The 13414-nt window shown below is 39.8% G+C and overlaps 1 long non-coding RNA gene across 1 annotated transcript in view; it reads left to right on the forward strand.

Moving 5' to 3' along the window:
* Window positions 1-9222: 9222 nt before the first annotated feature.
* Window positions 9223-13414, forward strand: part of LOC138931497 (uncharacterized) — a 40619-nt gene continuing 36427 nt past the window's right edge. The window contains exon 1 of the long non-coding RNA XR_011446585.1: window positions 9223-9469. This is a non-coding gene — a long non-coding RNA (uncharacterized lncRNA). The remainder of the gene's footprint in view (window positions 9470-13414) is intronic.

Consider the following 13414-nt stretch of genomic DNA (forward strand, 5'->3'; position numbering starts at 1 on the left):
ATTGTAAGTGACTGAAATAGTAGATAATAGGAATCACAATAAGATTAATTTTAAAATCCTGGCAGGACAGACCGTCTTGAGATTTTTCCAAGGTCTAAAGTGTCAATTTATCTGGAGACACTGAAAGAATTTTATCAAAAGAGCCTCTGTGGGAGTAGAACCACCTTCCTCGGACTTGAGTTAATGCTGCTGCTCCGCAGAGTGAGTTTGGACCTTTGAATATTTGATATCTCCTTTAGATGCACTTCCTGTGGGTGGTGTATGCTGCAGAGTGGAGGGAATAATGGGGCTGAGAGGTCAGGGTGGCAGTTAACCAGGCAGTAAGATCTCTGTGAATGGTCTCCAACTTCAAAGACATTAAAGAATTACTGTTAACTAAGGAGCATACTGAATTCCATGCCTTATGGAATCCAGCAAGACTATCTAAAGATTAACTTTCTAGGGCCTTGAAATTCACTTTCTGGGCAGTTTTCTGTCTCCCTTTTGGGCACTTTCTGTCTCCCTGGGCACTTTCTGTCTCCCTTTTGGTCCGCTCCAGTGGCTCAGTGGTCAAGAATCTGCCTGCAATGCAGGAGACACTGGTTCAACTACTGGGTTGGGAAGATCCCTTAGAAAAGGAAATGGTAATCCACTTTCATATTCTTATCTGGGAAATTCCATGGACAGAAGAGTTCAGTGGGCTACAGTCCACGGGGTCACAAAAGAGTTGGACGTAACTTAGCGACTCAACAACAATGACTCATATTTTGTTCTCTTTACAACCAGCTATGGTGATTATTATTGGGCTTCCCAGGGGGCACTAGTGATTAGAGAACCCACCTACTGATGCAAGCGATGTAAGACATGTGGCTTCGATGCCTGTGTTGGGAAGATCCCCTGGAGGAGGGCATGGCAACCCACTCCAGTATTCTTGCCTGGAGAATCCCACGGACAGAGGAGCCATAGGGTCGCAAAGAGTCAGACACGACTGAAGTGACTTAACACGGATGCACATGGTGATTATTATTACCATTCTTATTTTTTGGATGAGGAAATGAAGGTCAGAGAGGTCAAATAAATTGTCCCCACATATTCGTTGTGATAAATCTGGGACTTCAGGTTTTTTATTTCCTTCCTTTTGACTCAATCAAGAACAATACCTTCCACATAGTGACACTTCCAGGCATTGGTCTGGTTATCACTATCAGTGAGAATTTGTAAAATGAAACTGAGTTCTTCTAGGGCAGGAATGATCAGGGCCCCACAGGTGTGCTAAGCTCCAAGAAGCATGGATCACTGGGGCATGGTCGATAGAGAATAGTGGCTCTTGGGATTTGGAAATTTGGTAGCAAAAAACATAGAAAATAGAATCCTAAAAAAAAAAAAGAAAAGAAAATAGAATCCTTACTTCTCAGTTCTCTCAGCCTACTCTAACATAGCACAGTTTGATGATGAGGTGAAAGGGGTCTTTAGAAATGAGAAAAAAATAAAAAAAAAGAGCAGAGGCCCAGCCAACCATGTGCTTCATTCTTTACTAAAGAAGATGCTGGGAAGCTTTCCCCTCCCCAGTTCCAGTCTGAGGCTGAAAGGCCAGAAGTACTAGAACAAATAGTGACCAGGGCACAGCATGTTCTAAACCTCATGACAAAGTAGATGCAGATAAATAGCAGGAACCGGAGGGCACTCATCCAAGAGTCTTGAAGGAACAGGAGAATAAAATAGTCTGCGGGTCTAAGGCAATTTATAGTCACGGATGACCCTTGCGTGTTCCAGAGTTTGAGGACAGGTAACAAATCCACTTCCCTGTTAACAAAAAAGTTCAACATTTGTTTCTGATTTGTTTCTATTTCTACTTAAAGCCATCAATTCACAAATGTTCACTGAGTATTTTGTGTTAGATATGACTTATTATGTTTTTGACTTTTCAGATTGAGTTTTACTAGATTTCCAGAAAGCCTCAACCAATACCCAGACATTCCACAAGAATTCTTACAGATATAGCTAGAAGCCTGCCTATTCAGGACTTCAATCTATTATAAGTTAAATACCACTAGTTTAGGAAAAGAAAATCACAGACCAATATCCAAAACCCATAATATAGTTGAACAAAATTAGTTTTCTTTCAAGTAATTTAACAGATGATGTTTTATGGACTTTTCCTAAATAGAAATTAAGTTTTTGAATGAAGATTACAGAAAGTGTATATTTATTTTCTGTCCTGCTAAACTAGAAATGGTTCTCTGGATTTTTTTTTTTTTTATAGAAGGTTAGAATAGCTTTGGATTGATACTTTTAAGTTCTTTTATTCCACACTTTTCAGTCAACTTACAAAACTATCAGAAAAAAGAATTTTGATAGAGTCTTTAACAGTGGAGATATTCACCCAAAGATAAGGAGTATATAGGTGAAAAGGTACTTTTGCTGATGGTTTTTAAAATGCAGCAATTAAGGCAAGATACTTTTGTAGCTGTAGAAGTTGCAAACTTTTTTTTCTCTTTCAATAATACTAATCTGTAAAAGACAGCTGGATTTCTGCTCCCTGCTCCATCTTTCCATGACTCAAATGTTAAGGGAAGGCAGAGGACCTATGGGAAAGGAGAGGGAGGAAAAGAAAAAGTCACACTTGGCTGTTCTTAAAATTAATTGCATTACAGCCCCCTGACTGTTGCTAGGACCAGGGTAGTAGTAGTTATAAGGAGTCTGCAACATATTTGTGTATCTTTTAATTTTGGATGACATAGTATGATTATACATTCATAGAAAGCTTCATGTAATGGCGCATTTAATAGTAAGATTCCTTTCTATTTTATCTTTTCATTATATATATTACCTGGTTCAAGAAGTGAGTTTTGTTGTTGTTGTTGTTGTAAAGGGAAGGAAGTTAGACTTCAAGAGATTAGAGGAGGGTTTGTTTGACCTTCCTAAATTGTAGTCATTCTCAGAGACCTGTATTTTATAGATGGTAATAAAGTTTTTCTTATATCTACCTATAAATTAATGCTGGTCTTTGAGTGAGAAATTAATGTGTTCCTCAGAAATTGTTGCTAGTTATCTGGAAGTTTTCCTCACATGGAATAAGGAGTCAACATTATGTCTAAATGTAACATGAAGACGGAGTTTATGAAGGTGCTCTTCTTTAGAACTACCGTCAAAATTATGGAGGGTCAACATTTGTTTTTTTCTGCTTTCTGAGTAAGTGTTGGTTGAGCTGAATTGTGAGTTGAATAGTATTCCGACTTCAGGCTTTTGTTCATATTTGTATCTCCAGACTCTGCAAACAAACCCCTTGAGCATCTGTTAAGATCTGGGACATTGTGATGTTTAGGAAGATGTTGTTCAGTCACATGTCATGTCCAGCTCTTTGCGAACCCATGGACTGCAGCACACCAGGCTTCCCTGTCCTCCACTATCTCCTGGAGTTTGCTTAAATTCATGTCCATTGAGTCGGTGATGCTATCTAACCATCTCATCCTCTGCTGCCTGCTTCTCCTTTTGCCTTTGATCTTTCCCAGCATCAGGGGCATTTCCAGTGGGTCAGTTCTTCGCCTCAGGTGGCCGAAGTATTGGAGCTTCAGCTTCAGCATCAGTTTTTCCAATGAATATTCAGGACTGACTTCCTTTAGGACTGGTTTGATTTCCCTGCAGTCCAAGGGATTCTCAAGAGTCTTCTCCATCACCACAGTTCAAAAGCATCAATTCTTCAGTGCTCAGCCTTCTTTATGGTTCAGCTCTCAACATCTGCACATTGCTAATGGAAAAACCATAGCTTTGACCATATGGACCTTTGTTGGCCATAATGATGTCTCTGTTTTTTAATATGCTGTCTTGGTTTGTCATAGCTTTCCTTCCAAAGAGCAAGCATCTTTTAATTTGCTGGCTGCAGTCACTGTCTGCAGTGATTTTGGAGCTCCCCAAAATAAAGTATGTCACTGTTTCCACTTTTCTCCTTTCTATTTGCCATGAAGTGATGGGGCTGGATGCCATAATCTGAGTTTTTTGAATGTTGAATTTCAAGTCAGCTTTTTCACTCTCCTCTTTCAACCTCATCAAAAGGCTCTTTAGCTCCTCTTCACTTTCTGCCATTAGAGTGATATCATCTGGATATCTGAGGTTGTTGGTATTTCTCCTGGCAAAGTTGTTTCCAGCTTGTGATTCATCTACCTGGCATTTTGCATGATGTACTGTGCATATAAGTTAAATAATCGGGGTAACAATATACAGACTTGACATAATCCTTTTCCAGTTTTGAACCAGTCAGTTGTTCCATGTCCAGTTCTAACTCTTGCTTCCTGACCCACATAGAGGTTTCTCACAAAACAGGTAAGGTGTCCTGGTATTCTGGTATTCTCTTTAAGAATTTCCCACAGTTTCTTGTAATCCACACCATCAGAGGCTTTACTATAGTCAATGAAGCACAAGTAGATGTTTTTCTGGAATTCCCTTGTTTAGAAAGATAGGCTTTAATATAGAACTAGGTTGCCATTGTGGTTCCATTGCTAACTAGCCATATAATTTCTTGACATCTTTGTATCTCAGCTGTTTTATTTGTAAAATATAATGTTAGTGCCTTCCTTATAGAGTTAAGGAATATAATGTATAGTCTGAAAACTTTTTGTGTTCAGATCTATTCCTTGCCCTTCCCCAGCTCTACTTTGTGTCCTAAACTGACTCCTGGGAGCTACATTTCCCCAGGCTCCTGTGTCAGCAGACTGCTGGTTGGTGAAAAATTGAGGGTGTAGAAAGAAGGGAGACCTGGAGAAGGGAAAGTCAGCTTAACTGGGCTAAAGGATGCACACATAGCTGATAAAACTTTATTTCTAGAGTATTTGCAGAAGAGATTAGTATTTGAACCAGAAGATTGAGCATAAATGATTGCCCTCACCAATATGGGTGGGTGTCATCCTGTCCACTGAAGATCAAATAGAACAGAAAGACCAAGAAAGGGCATGGCCTGGGACATCCATCTTCTCCTGCCCTTGGACATTTGTGCTCCCAATCCATAGGCCTTTAGACTTGGGCCAGGACTGACCTGCTGTGTTGCTTTTCAGAGCTTTGGGTTTGAATTGGATCTACACCACTGACTCTCCTGGCCCTCCAGGTTGCAGACTGCAGATTGTGGGCTTTCTATAATTGATTTCTTTCTGTATACCTTTATATATCCTATTGACTCTGCTTCTCTGGAGAATCTTGACTACCACAGAAGGCTAGATAGAAAAATTAAGGTCTTGCGTGGGCAATTGAAAGATCAGTGCTGCTGTTAGAAGGGATAGGCTACCCACTCCAGTATTCTTGGGCTTCCCTGGTGGCTCAAACAGTAAAGAATCTGCCTGCAGTATGGGAAATCTGGGTTCAGTCCCTGGGTTGGGAAGATCCCCTGGAGAAGGAAACCACTACCCACTCCAGTATTCTGGCCTGGAGAATTCCATGGACAGAAGAGTCTGGCAGGCTACAGTCCCTGGGGTAGCAAAGAGACATACTTTGACTTAGCAAGTATACATACACGAGGCAGAAAGAGGAGCAAGTTTTTGTGGAAGAGAGTATGTTTAAGTTATGACATATCGAGAGACTCAAATATTAAAGTAATTTGGAAATGATAAGATATTTATGAAGGTGGCAAGTAAATATCAATTTTGGTAGAATCATTTATGGATTCATGAGATTTTGAGAAAATCAATTTTGAGTATGTTTTTCATTTAAAATTAACATGTATAAATCTGACTGCTGAGCTGATGGATTTGCTTTGGTAAGCCTCTTCAAAACAAAGCCTTGGCAATGCTAGAATTTAAATATATATACTTCAGAGGAGCAGTCTTGGGTGTTCATTGGTAGGACTGATGTTGAAGTTGAAACTCCAACACTTTGGCCACCTGATGCAAAGAGCTGACTCGTTTGAAAAGACCCTGATGCTGGGAAGGATAGAGGGCAGTAGGAGAAGGGGATGACAGAGGATGAGATGGTTGGGTGGAATCACCGACTCAATGGACATGGGTTTGGGTGAACTCTGGGAGTTGGTGAGGGACAGGGAGGCCTGGTGTGCTGTGGTTCATGGGGTTGCAAAGAGTTGGACATGACTGAGCCACTGAACTGAACTGAACTGAACTTCAGGTAAAACTAGAAATTTATATTCTGATGTTAACAATCCATTTCTCTAGCAAATGTACCACAGTTCCAGAATTACAGATTCAATGAACCCATAATTATGAAAAAAATTCCAGAGTGACATTTATGATTTTCACTTCTTGTGAATTTGGAATTACCATTTTAAGGTGATATGAAAATTGTTATTCTTTTAAAGTAGTTTATAAAGTGGACATCTATCACCTTTTTTGTAACACGTCACTCACAAAACCACAAGCACATTTCATCATTGCTCAAGTGCCACTGAAACTGCAGTGTCACAGAAACAGATGGCCTTCTCTAATTATAGAGAAAGTGCCTTGCTTAGAGGCAAACAGTCCTCAAGTTTACATCTAGCACCTTTTCATTTAGTGCGTCTCCCTGTGGCTAGAGTGGAATTAACTGTGGTAAATACACACAAAGACACCCGTATTAGCGTCTTTAGAGCTGCCATAACAAAATACCCCAGATGGAGTGGCCGAAGCAACAGAAATTTACTGTCTCGTGTGTTTGGAGGCTGTAAGTCCAAATCAAGGTATGAGCAGGGTCGGTTCCACTTGAGATCTGTGAGGGAAGGATTTGGTCCAGACCTCTCTCCTTGGCTTATAGACGGCTGTCTTCCTTATGCTTGTCTATCTATGTCCAGATTCCCCTTTCAGGAGGCCATCACTCATACTGGATTGGAGCGTACTTTTATGATCTCATTTTAATTTGATTACCTCTTAAAGACCCTATCTCCAAATAAAGTCACAGTTTGAGGCACCAAGAGTTAAGGGTCTACCCTATCTTTTTTTTTTTTTTTTGGCAGGGAGGGGGCACACCATCCAACCTGTAAGAATACTTCCTCATAAGTAAGGTATATTCTTATGACTCAAGTGCTCCTAAATCCCACATTAATATAGAGAAATATTAGAGAAAGGCTCTGGAATTTCTCGAGAACTAGATAGAAAGCTCGCTGCTGAGCAGATGTAAGGATGTCCTGGTTGGTAGGCAGGCACAGCTCTTTCAAGGAGGAAAATTGGTAATAATTGAAAGATGATTATTTGCTGAATGAGTCCTCTTTACTTTTAGAATAAAGAGATTATCTCCAAAAAATTAGAGCCTGGGTACAACATAATTGTCTACCTATGATTAAAAACAATAACTTTGATAGGGAAAATTTTTTGAGAGGTAATTTTATCTCATTTAAGTATTTGCCTTAACTTTTTATTTCCTTAATTGTGAGTTTCTAATGACAGGGCTTTGTCTTACACTTGATAGGTAGTAAGTTTGTCAAGTGAACGAGTAAACTAATGAGCAAATGACATTGTTATATAGCATGGCATTATCATTTGGGGGAAGAATAAGGAAGAGGAGATGAAAAATAAATAATAGAATCTTGTATAAATAGAATTAAAATGATATCATAGAACATTATAACTTAGAGATTTTGGAGATCCTTTTAAGTGGAAAGTTTATTTCCTCCTTTTACAATGGAGGATTGAAGTTCAAAGATGTCAGTGTTTCTGAGATCATGGGACCAAGTTAGTAACATGGTGCAGGCATTTTGAAATCAGTTTTTGCTGTTGCTGGCTTTTTTTTTTTTTTTTTTTTTTTACCGGTAATCATTTATTTTCAAGATTTGTAGGTCAACTGAGGGTTGACTGCTCTCAGCTGGACATGGTTGGTGGCTCTGTTGAGACAGTCTGGGCTCTGTTCACACATCTGGAAGTCAGCTGAGCTAGGCTGCACTTGACTTTGATTTGACTTTGCTCACCGTGCCTCTCATTTTTCTCCTAGCAAACTTGAATACGTTCTCATGGCAATGACAGAGGAGCAAGGGAGCAAGCCCAGTTGTGCAAGCTCTTTTAAGCTTTTGGTTATGTCGTGTTGCTAATATTCCACTGGTGATGTCAAAGGGCTGACCTCAAGGTGAAGGGATGGGATGTATTTCTCCTCTTCAGTGAGAGGAGCTGAGAAGTTACATGGCAAAGGCCATGGCTATGGGGGGTAGGTTATGAAGAATTGAGGCTTTAAACTACTGCAAGTGATGAATGTTGGGGAGGGTGAAATAGAGGGTGGGAGTTCATGACTTTTTTTTTGGCTAAGAATAAGGTACATGCAATCTTGGCTTTACTGCAGATTTTTGAGAAAATTGGCTGTCCTCAGTTTCTTTATCTATGAGCAGGGGTTAATGATATTTGTTATTATTGGATAATTGTAAAAAATAAAGAGGAAGCACTTATAAAACATTCATCATGTAGTATATTTTGAACTAATATTAGGTCTCTTCCCTTTTTTTCAGAGTAATTTAGGGGTATACAACCCTAAAAACCAAAAAGACCATTACAAAGCAAGAGGTGAATAGACACACAGGCTACCAACGTACAGGAGTGCTTTAATATAGAAGAGGAACAAAATAGGAGAAAGTTTTCTTGGCCTGAAGAAGATATCCAGTGAAGATTAGCAGAGAGGACTGGAGAGGGTATTCCAAGGGTAAAGGGCAATAAAACAAAATGTGGGGATTATGTCAAAATGAACATATTTTGAAGATCGTCTCACTCCAGTGTTTTCCCCCATGTGGGAGACTAGAGAAAGAGGCCAGTCCCAGGTGGGTCCTTAAAAATTTTTGAAAAACTTCTCTCACTTCCATCTGGTCTCTTCTTTTCCTCTCCTAGGATTTTTTAGGGATTTGTGAAGGGAGGACTCAAGGAGGTTGGGCTTAGATATGCTTTGTTTCTCCCCTGTCTTCTGGTCTTTTCTCACTGCTTACTCTAACCCTTGCTAAGAATGTGTGTGGCACTATTTGTTTTTATTTGTAAAGCATTTATGGATGACCAGCTCTGTGCCAGGCGTTGTACCTAATGCTGAGTAGAGGTGATGGCGTGGTGGTGGGGGTGCAGGACAGATTTACAGAGATGTCTGAAAATGGTTTCTGCTACCAGGGGGCTGCATATTCTCCATTTGCCCCCACCCCCGATAATCTCCTTTCTTTCCCCTGAACTGTCTCTAATCTAAGGCTGATGTCTTGCTTTCTGGCTTCCAATGGAGTTCAGTCAATAAACTGTTAGCAAGAGGTCAGAGACTGGGAGATAAGAAAGTTTGGTTCCTGTTTTACAGGCTTGTCAGTTGCTTTGACTACAGCCCTAAAAGGGCTTCCCTGGTGGCCCAGCGGTAAAGAATTCACCTGCAGTGAAGGAGACCCAGGAGACATGGGTTCAGTCCCTGGGTTGGAAGATCCCCTGGAGGAGGAAATGGCAACCTTGCTGGGAAAATCCCATGGACAGAGGACCCTGGTGGGTTACAGTTTACAGGGTCACAAAGACTCAGACGCAACTGCAATGACTGAACACACACTCCTTAAAGTCAGAGCTCCTGTTCCCTTTCCTAGGAGGTATGTATCCAGTATCTCCTGAATTCTGATAAATGCTCCTTCCTAGCCTTTTAGACCTAGAGCTGGTGATAATTTCTCAGTGTTATTAATCCTGGGGCACTTCATCAGTACTTGTTGGTTAATCCACCCACACCTTTGCAAATGCCCCTTCACTAACCTTCTCCACTTCTGATTATGGCAGGGTCCCTTAGGACCCTGACCCAATACACCTTTCTACTGTAAAGTCAGTATGGAAGTTGAGAGACAGGTGGTGCCAATGTGCTCTTTCCAAAAGGAAGCTTTGCTGAATTACTGAAACCCTATTTTTTAAAAATATATTTCATACATTTGCCTGTTTGCTTGGCAAATGCTTTCATCAGGGCCGTTTGTATTCACTGACAGAGAAGAGAGCAGGCGCTGTGTAGTACAGTGGCTTTTCACCTCCCTCCCGCTGCCTTTGCTTCCTTCCTTCTTTCTACCCTCCCTTTCTCCTTCCTCCCTTTCTTTGTTTACTTGCTCTGTGCAGAAAGATAAAAGAGATGACATTTGAAATTGAAGTAATGTTCGTACAAAACTATAGAGCTGGTGTTTTGTGGAAAGAAGGCAGATAATTTGGTTCCCATTTTATATTAGGAAGTTTTAAAGTGCTGATATTTCTATTTATGCATTATACTGTTTATGACATGCTACTGCTAAGTCACTTCAGTCGTGTCCGACTTTATGCGACCCCATAGACGGCAGCCCACCGGGCTCCCCCGTCCCTGGGATTCTCCGGGCAAGAACACTGGAGTGGGTCACCATTTCCTTCTCCAATGCACGAAAGTGAAAAGCGAAAGAGAAGTCGCTCAGTCCTGTCCGACTCTTAGTGACTCCATGGACTGCAGCCCACCAGGCTCCTCCGTCCATGGGATTTTCCAGGCAAGAGTACTGGAGTGGGGTGCCATTGCCTTCTCCAGTTTATGACATACTTCTAACCTAATACCTCACTCTCAGTGACCTCCCTGCCCCCTTGCAGTCTGTTGCCAAATTATATATACATATATTACTTCTACAATATCTCAGGGTTTCTCAGGTGGTGCTAGTGGTAAAGAACCTCCCTGCCAATGCAGGTAGACACAAGAGACCTGGATTTGATCCCTGGTTCGGGAAGATCCCCTGGAGGAGAAGATGGCAACCCACTCCAGTATTCTTGCCTTAGAATCCATGGGCAAAGGAGCCTGGTGGGCTGCAGTCCATGATATCTTAAGAACTGATTTTCTTTGATTTTATATCTACATTCATCTTCAAGTCTTATTCTATGGTGCGTTTGAAATAGACACAAACTTGAATGTATGATGACTTAATTAGGTTTTTCTCTTCATAGCCAAACTCAACTTAGCTCACCAATCCCATGTACAATTCTAGCAGAAACCCATTCTTAAATTCAAGGGTAACACAATTACGCCATATATTCCTGGATGGGATATCAGACAAGAGCCTGCTCTGGGGTCTGGATTCTGCCTGCATTGTTTTCTGTCTCATCCTCTGATGTCCAGTCGCATGGGGCCAGGCTGAACCATTTGCAGTTCTTCAAACAGCGCTGTCCCTGCCTCTGCTTTCAAACATGTAGTTCTTTCAGCTGAGTAAACCATGTTCCCATTTCTCTCTCATCACCTTCTTTACTACAAACGAATGAACAAATATCTAGTCCCTTTATTTGACCTCTCTTTCAGAAAATTCAATAAACACCTAGTTTACAAAAATCCTATGGAAGGAAAGTTATTCCCATTCCAAAGATGGAGAACCTGATGTTCAGAGATATACTCAGGATCATAAAGTTGATAAATATGTGAGCTGTGTAGATGGAATTGAAATTTCTGTTTCTGACTAAATTTTGTGTCTCTTTCTCTACTTACCATAACCTATTTATTCCTGTAGCAGATATTTGTGGAACTCCTCATATGTATTAATCACTGGTATACAGAGACAGTTTAAAAATTATCACAGTTCAGTGGAAATGGTGCATATGTGGAGAAATAAGCCCAACAGCTGGAGAAGAATTAAATGGCAGTAGAATTAGAGGGAGAGAAAAGGAAAAGTGCCCGCCCTCTGGGAAGGTGTGAGGAAACCTCTGAGAGAGACAACATTCCAGTTAGTCTTTATTTTTTAAAATATAAATTTATTTATTTTAATTGGAGGTTAATTACTTTACAATATTGTATTGGTTTTGCCATACATCAACATGAATCCCAGTTAGTCTTTAAATGTAAGTAAGCCTTTCCTAAGCTGAATGAAATTCAGGCAGGGATAACTGATACTTTACTTAAAATTTTGGTAGTTCATTTATTATGCATTGACTTACGTTGGCTGCGTTGGATCTCAGTTACTGCACACAGGATCTTTGTTGAGGCGTGCAGGCTCCTGCAAGGCACGTCCTGTGGCTTGCGGGCTCCTAGTTCTCCGACCAGGAATGGAAACAAATCCCCTGCTCTGGATGCAGATTCTCAACCCCTGGACCACCAGGAAAGTACCTTGACTTAGAATTTTAAAAATATTACATTAAAGTATTGTCTTGATTTTTTTAGGTTTTTTTGTGTGTGTACCCCTTTAAACTTTATGTTTTAAGTAACTTTTCCAGTGAAAGATGACAGTTTAGGTTTGGTAGAGTGAAAAGTGTGAATTGGTATCAGTGGTGGGGAGCTGGAGGCTGTCCAAAGATATGGCACCTGCTGGATTGTGAAGTGACTAACAGACTAGAAATTCTGGTTTTGATTTTTTTTAAACAGTCCTCCCTTGGAAGTCTTTTTTAAAAATTGAGAGTGGTAAAATCAGATTTAAACTTTGGAAAATCTCTTTATAGATTACTCAGTGGAGGGGATAAGATTTGAACGTGGCAATAAATTAACAGTTGGTTTCATCAAATAAGATTAATATTAGAAGTCTAAATAAAAGCCTAAAAGATAGTTATGAATTGGGAGTAATATGATCTTATATTTAATTGTAATTAAAAATGTCTCTTACTAGTTATATAATTAATTCTTTCTTCATGGGATGCTAATTTGTCCAAGATTTTTAAAAGAAAAGCCATCTTCTACTTTTTAATATTTTATTGGACTCTGAACTGTAAAATGATGGTAAAGATACATACCATAGTATCTTATCTAATGAACATTGCTTTATGTGTTTTCAAAAAGAATAAACAGCATAAACCTCAGAGTTGATATTGTTTTGCATGTCACCACCAAGTGAAACACACATACACACAAAATAAGTGCAAAAAGCCTGAGCAATTGAAAGTATCTCCCAGTTCCTCAAGAGTTGCCTCTCCTAATACTTTACGAACTTTTCAACCGTAATAAGTAGAAGGCTCCTCTACCACATGAATGTTTAACTCCTTTAGTCTAGTTTTTTTCATTTGTTGACTTAGCAACAGTCTTTGAGAGCTAACAAAATACATGCTATAAGGAGTAAATGCTGATTTACGTAATCAAGTAAGCATCCTTGGAGACAGTTAGTTCAAATATAGGTCAAATAGTATGTCAAGTTTTATTAAGTTGTGCTGATTTTTTTGAGAGGGTTCTCAGAGTAACTATACTGAAGAATTAAGATATGAAAACGATAAGTGATGGCGGCATTTAATGTTCCTGATCAATTTGCAACATGTCGTCAACAAGAGTCATAGAAATAAAGGTATGAAGTTAAAAGAATGGAGCAAAGGCTAAAGTAAGTTATTTCCTGGAAAAATATAAATTACTCTGGAAGGTAATATGTAACTTTATTTTGGTAGTAACTTCTGGCTGACCTGAAGGATATTGTTTAATAGATTTTTCTAAGTGTTCTTGATAGATTTTCATCATGAACCTCAATGCTAAGTGCCGTATCTTGGATGTTATCATCTCTTTTTTCAGTGGCCAGAGAAAGAGTTGTTGAGAAGCCCCTCTCTAGTTTGGTAAATAGACCATCTTTAAGCAATTAGGAAAATGAACA

This window comes from Ovis canadensis, chromosome 3 (assembly GCF_042477335.2).
Source record: "Ovis canadensis isolate MfBH-ARS-UI-01 breed Bighorn chromosome 3, ARS-UI_OviCan_v2, whole genome shotgun sequence".
NCBI classification, from domain to species: Eukaryota; Metazoa; Chordata; class Mammalia; order Artiodactyla; family Bovidae; genus Ovis; species Ovis canadensis.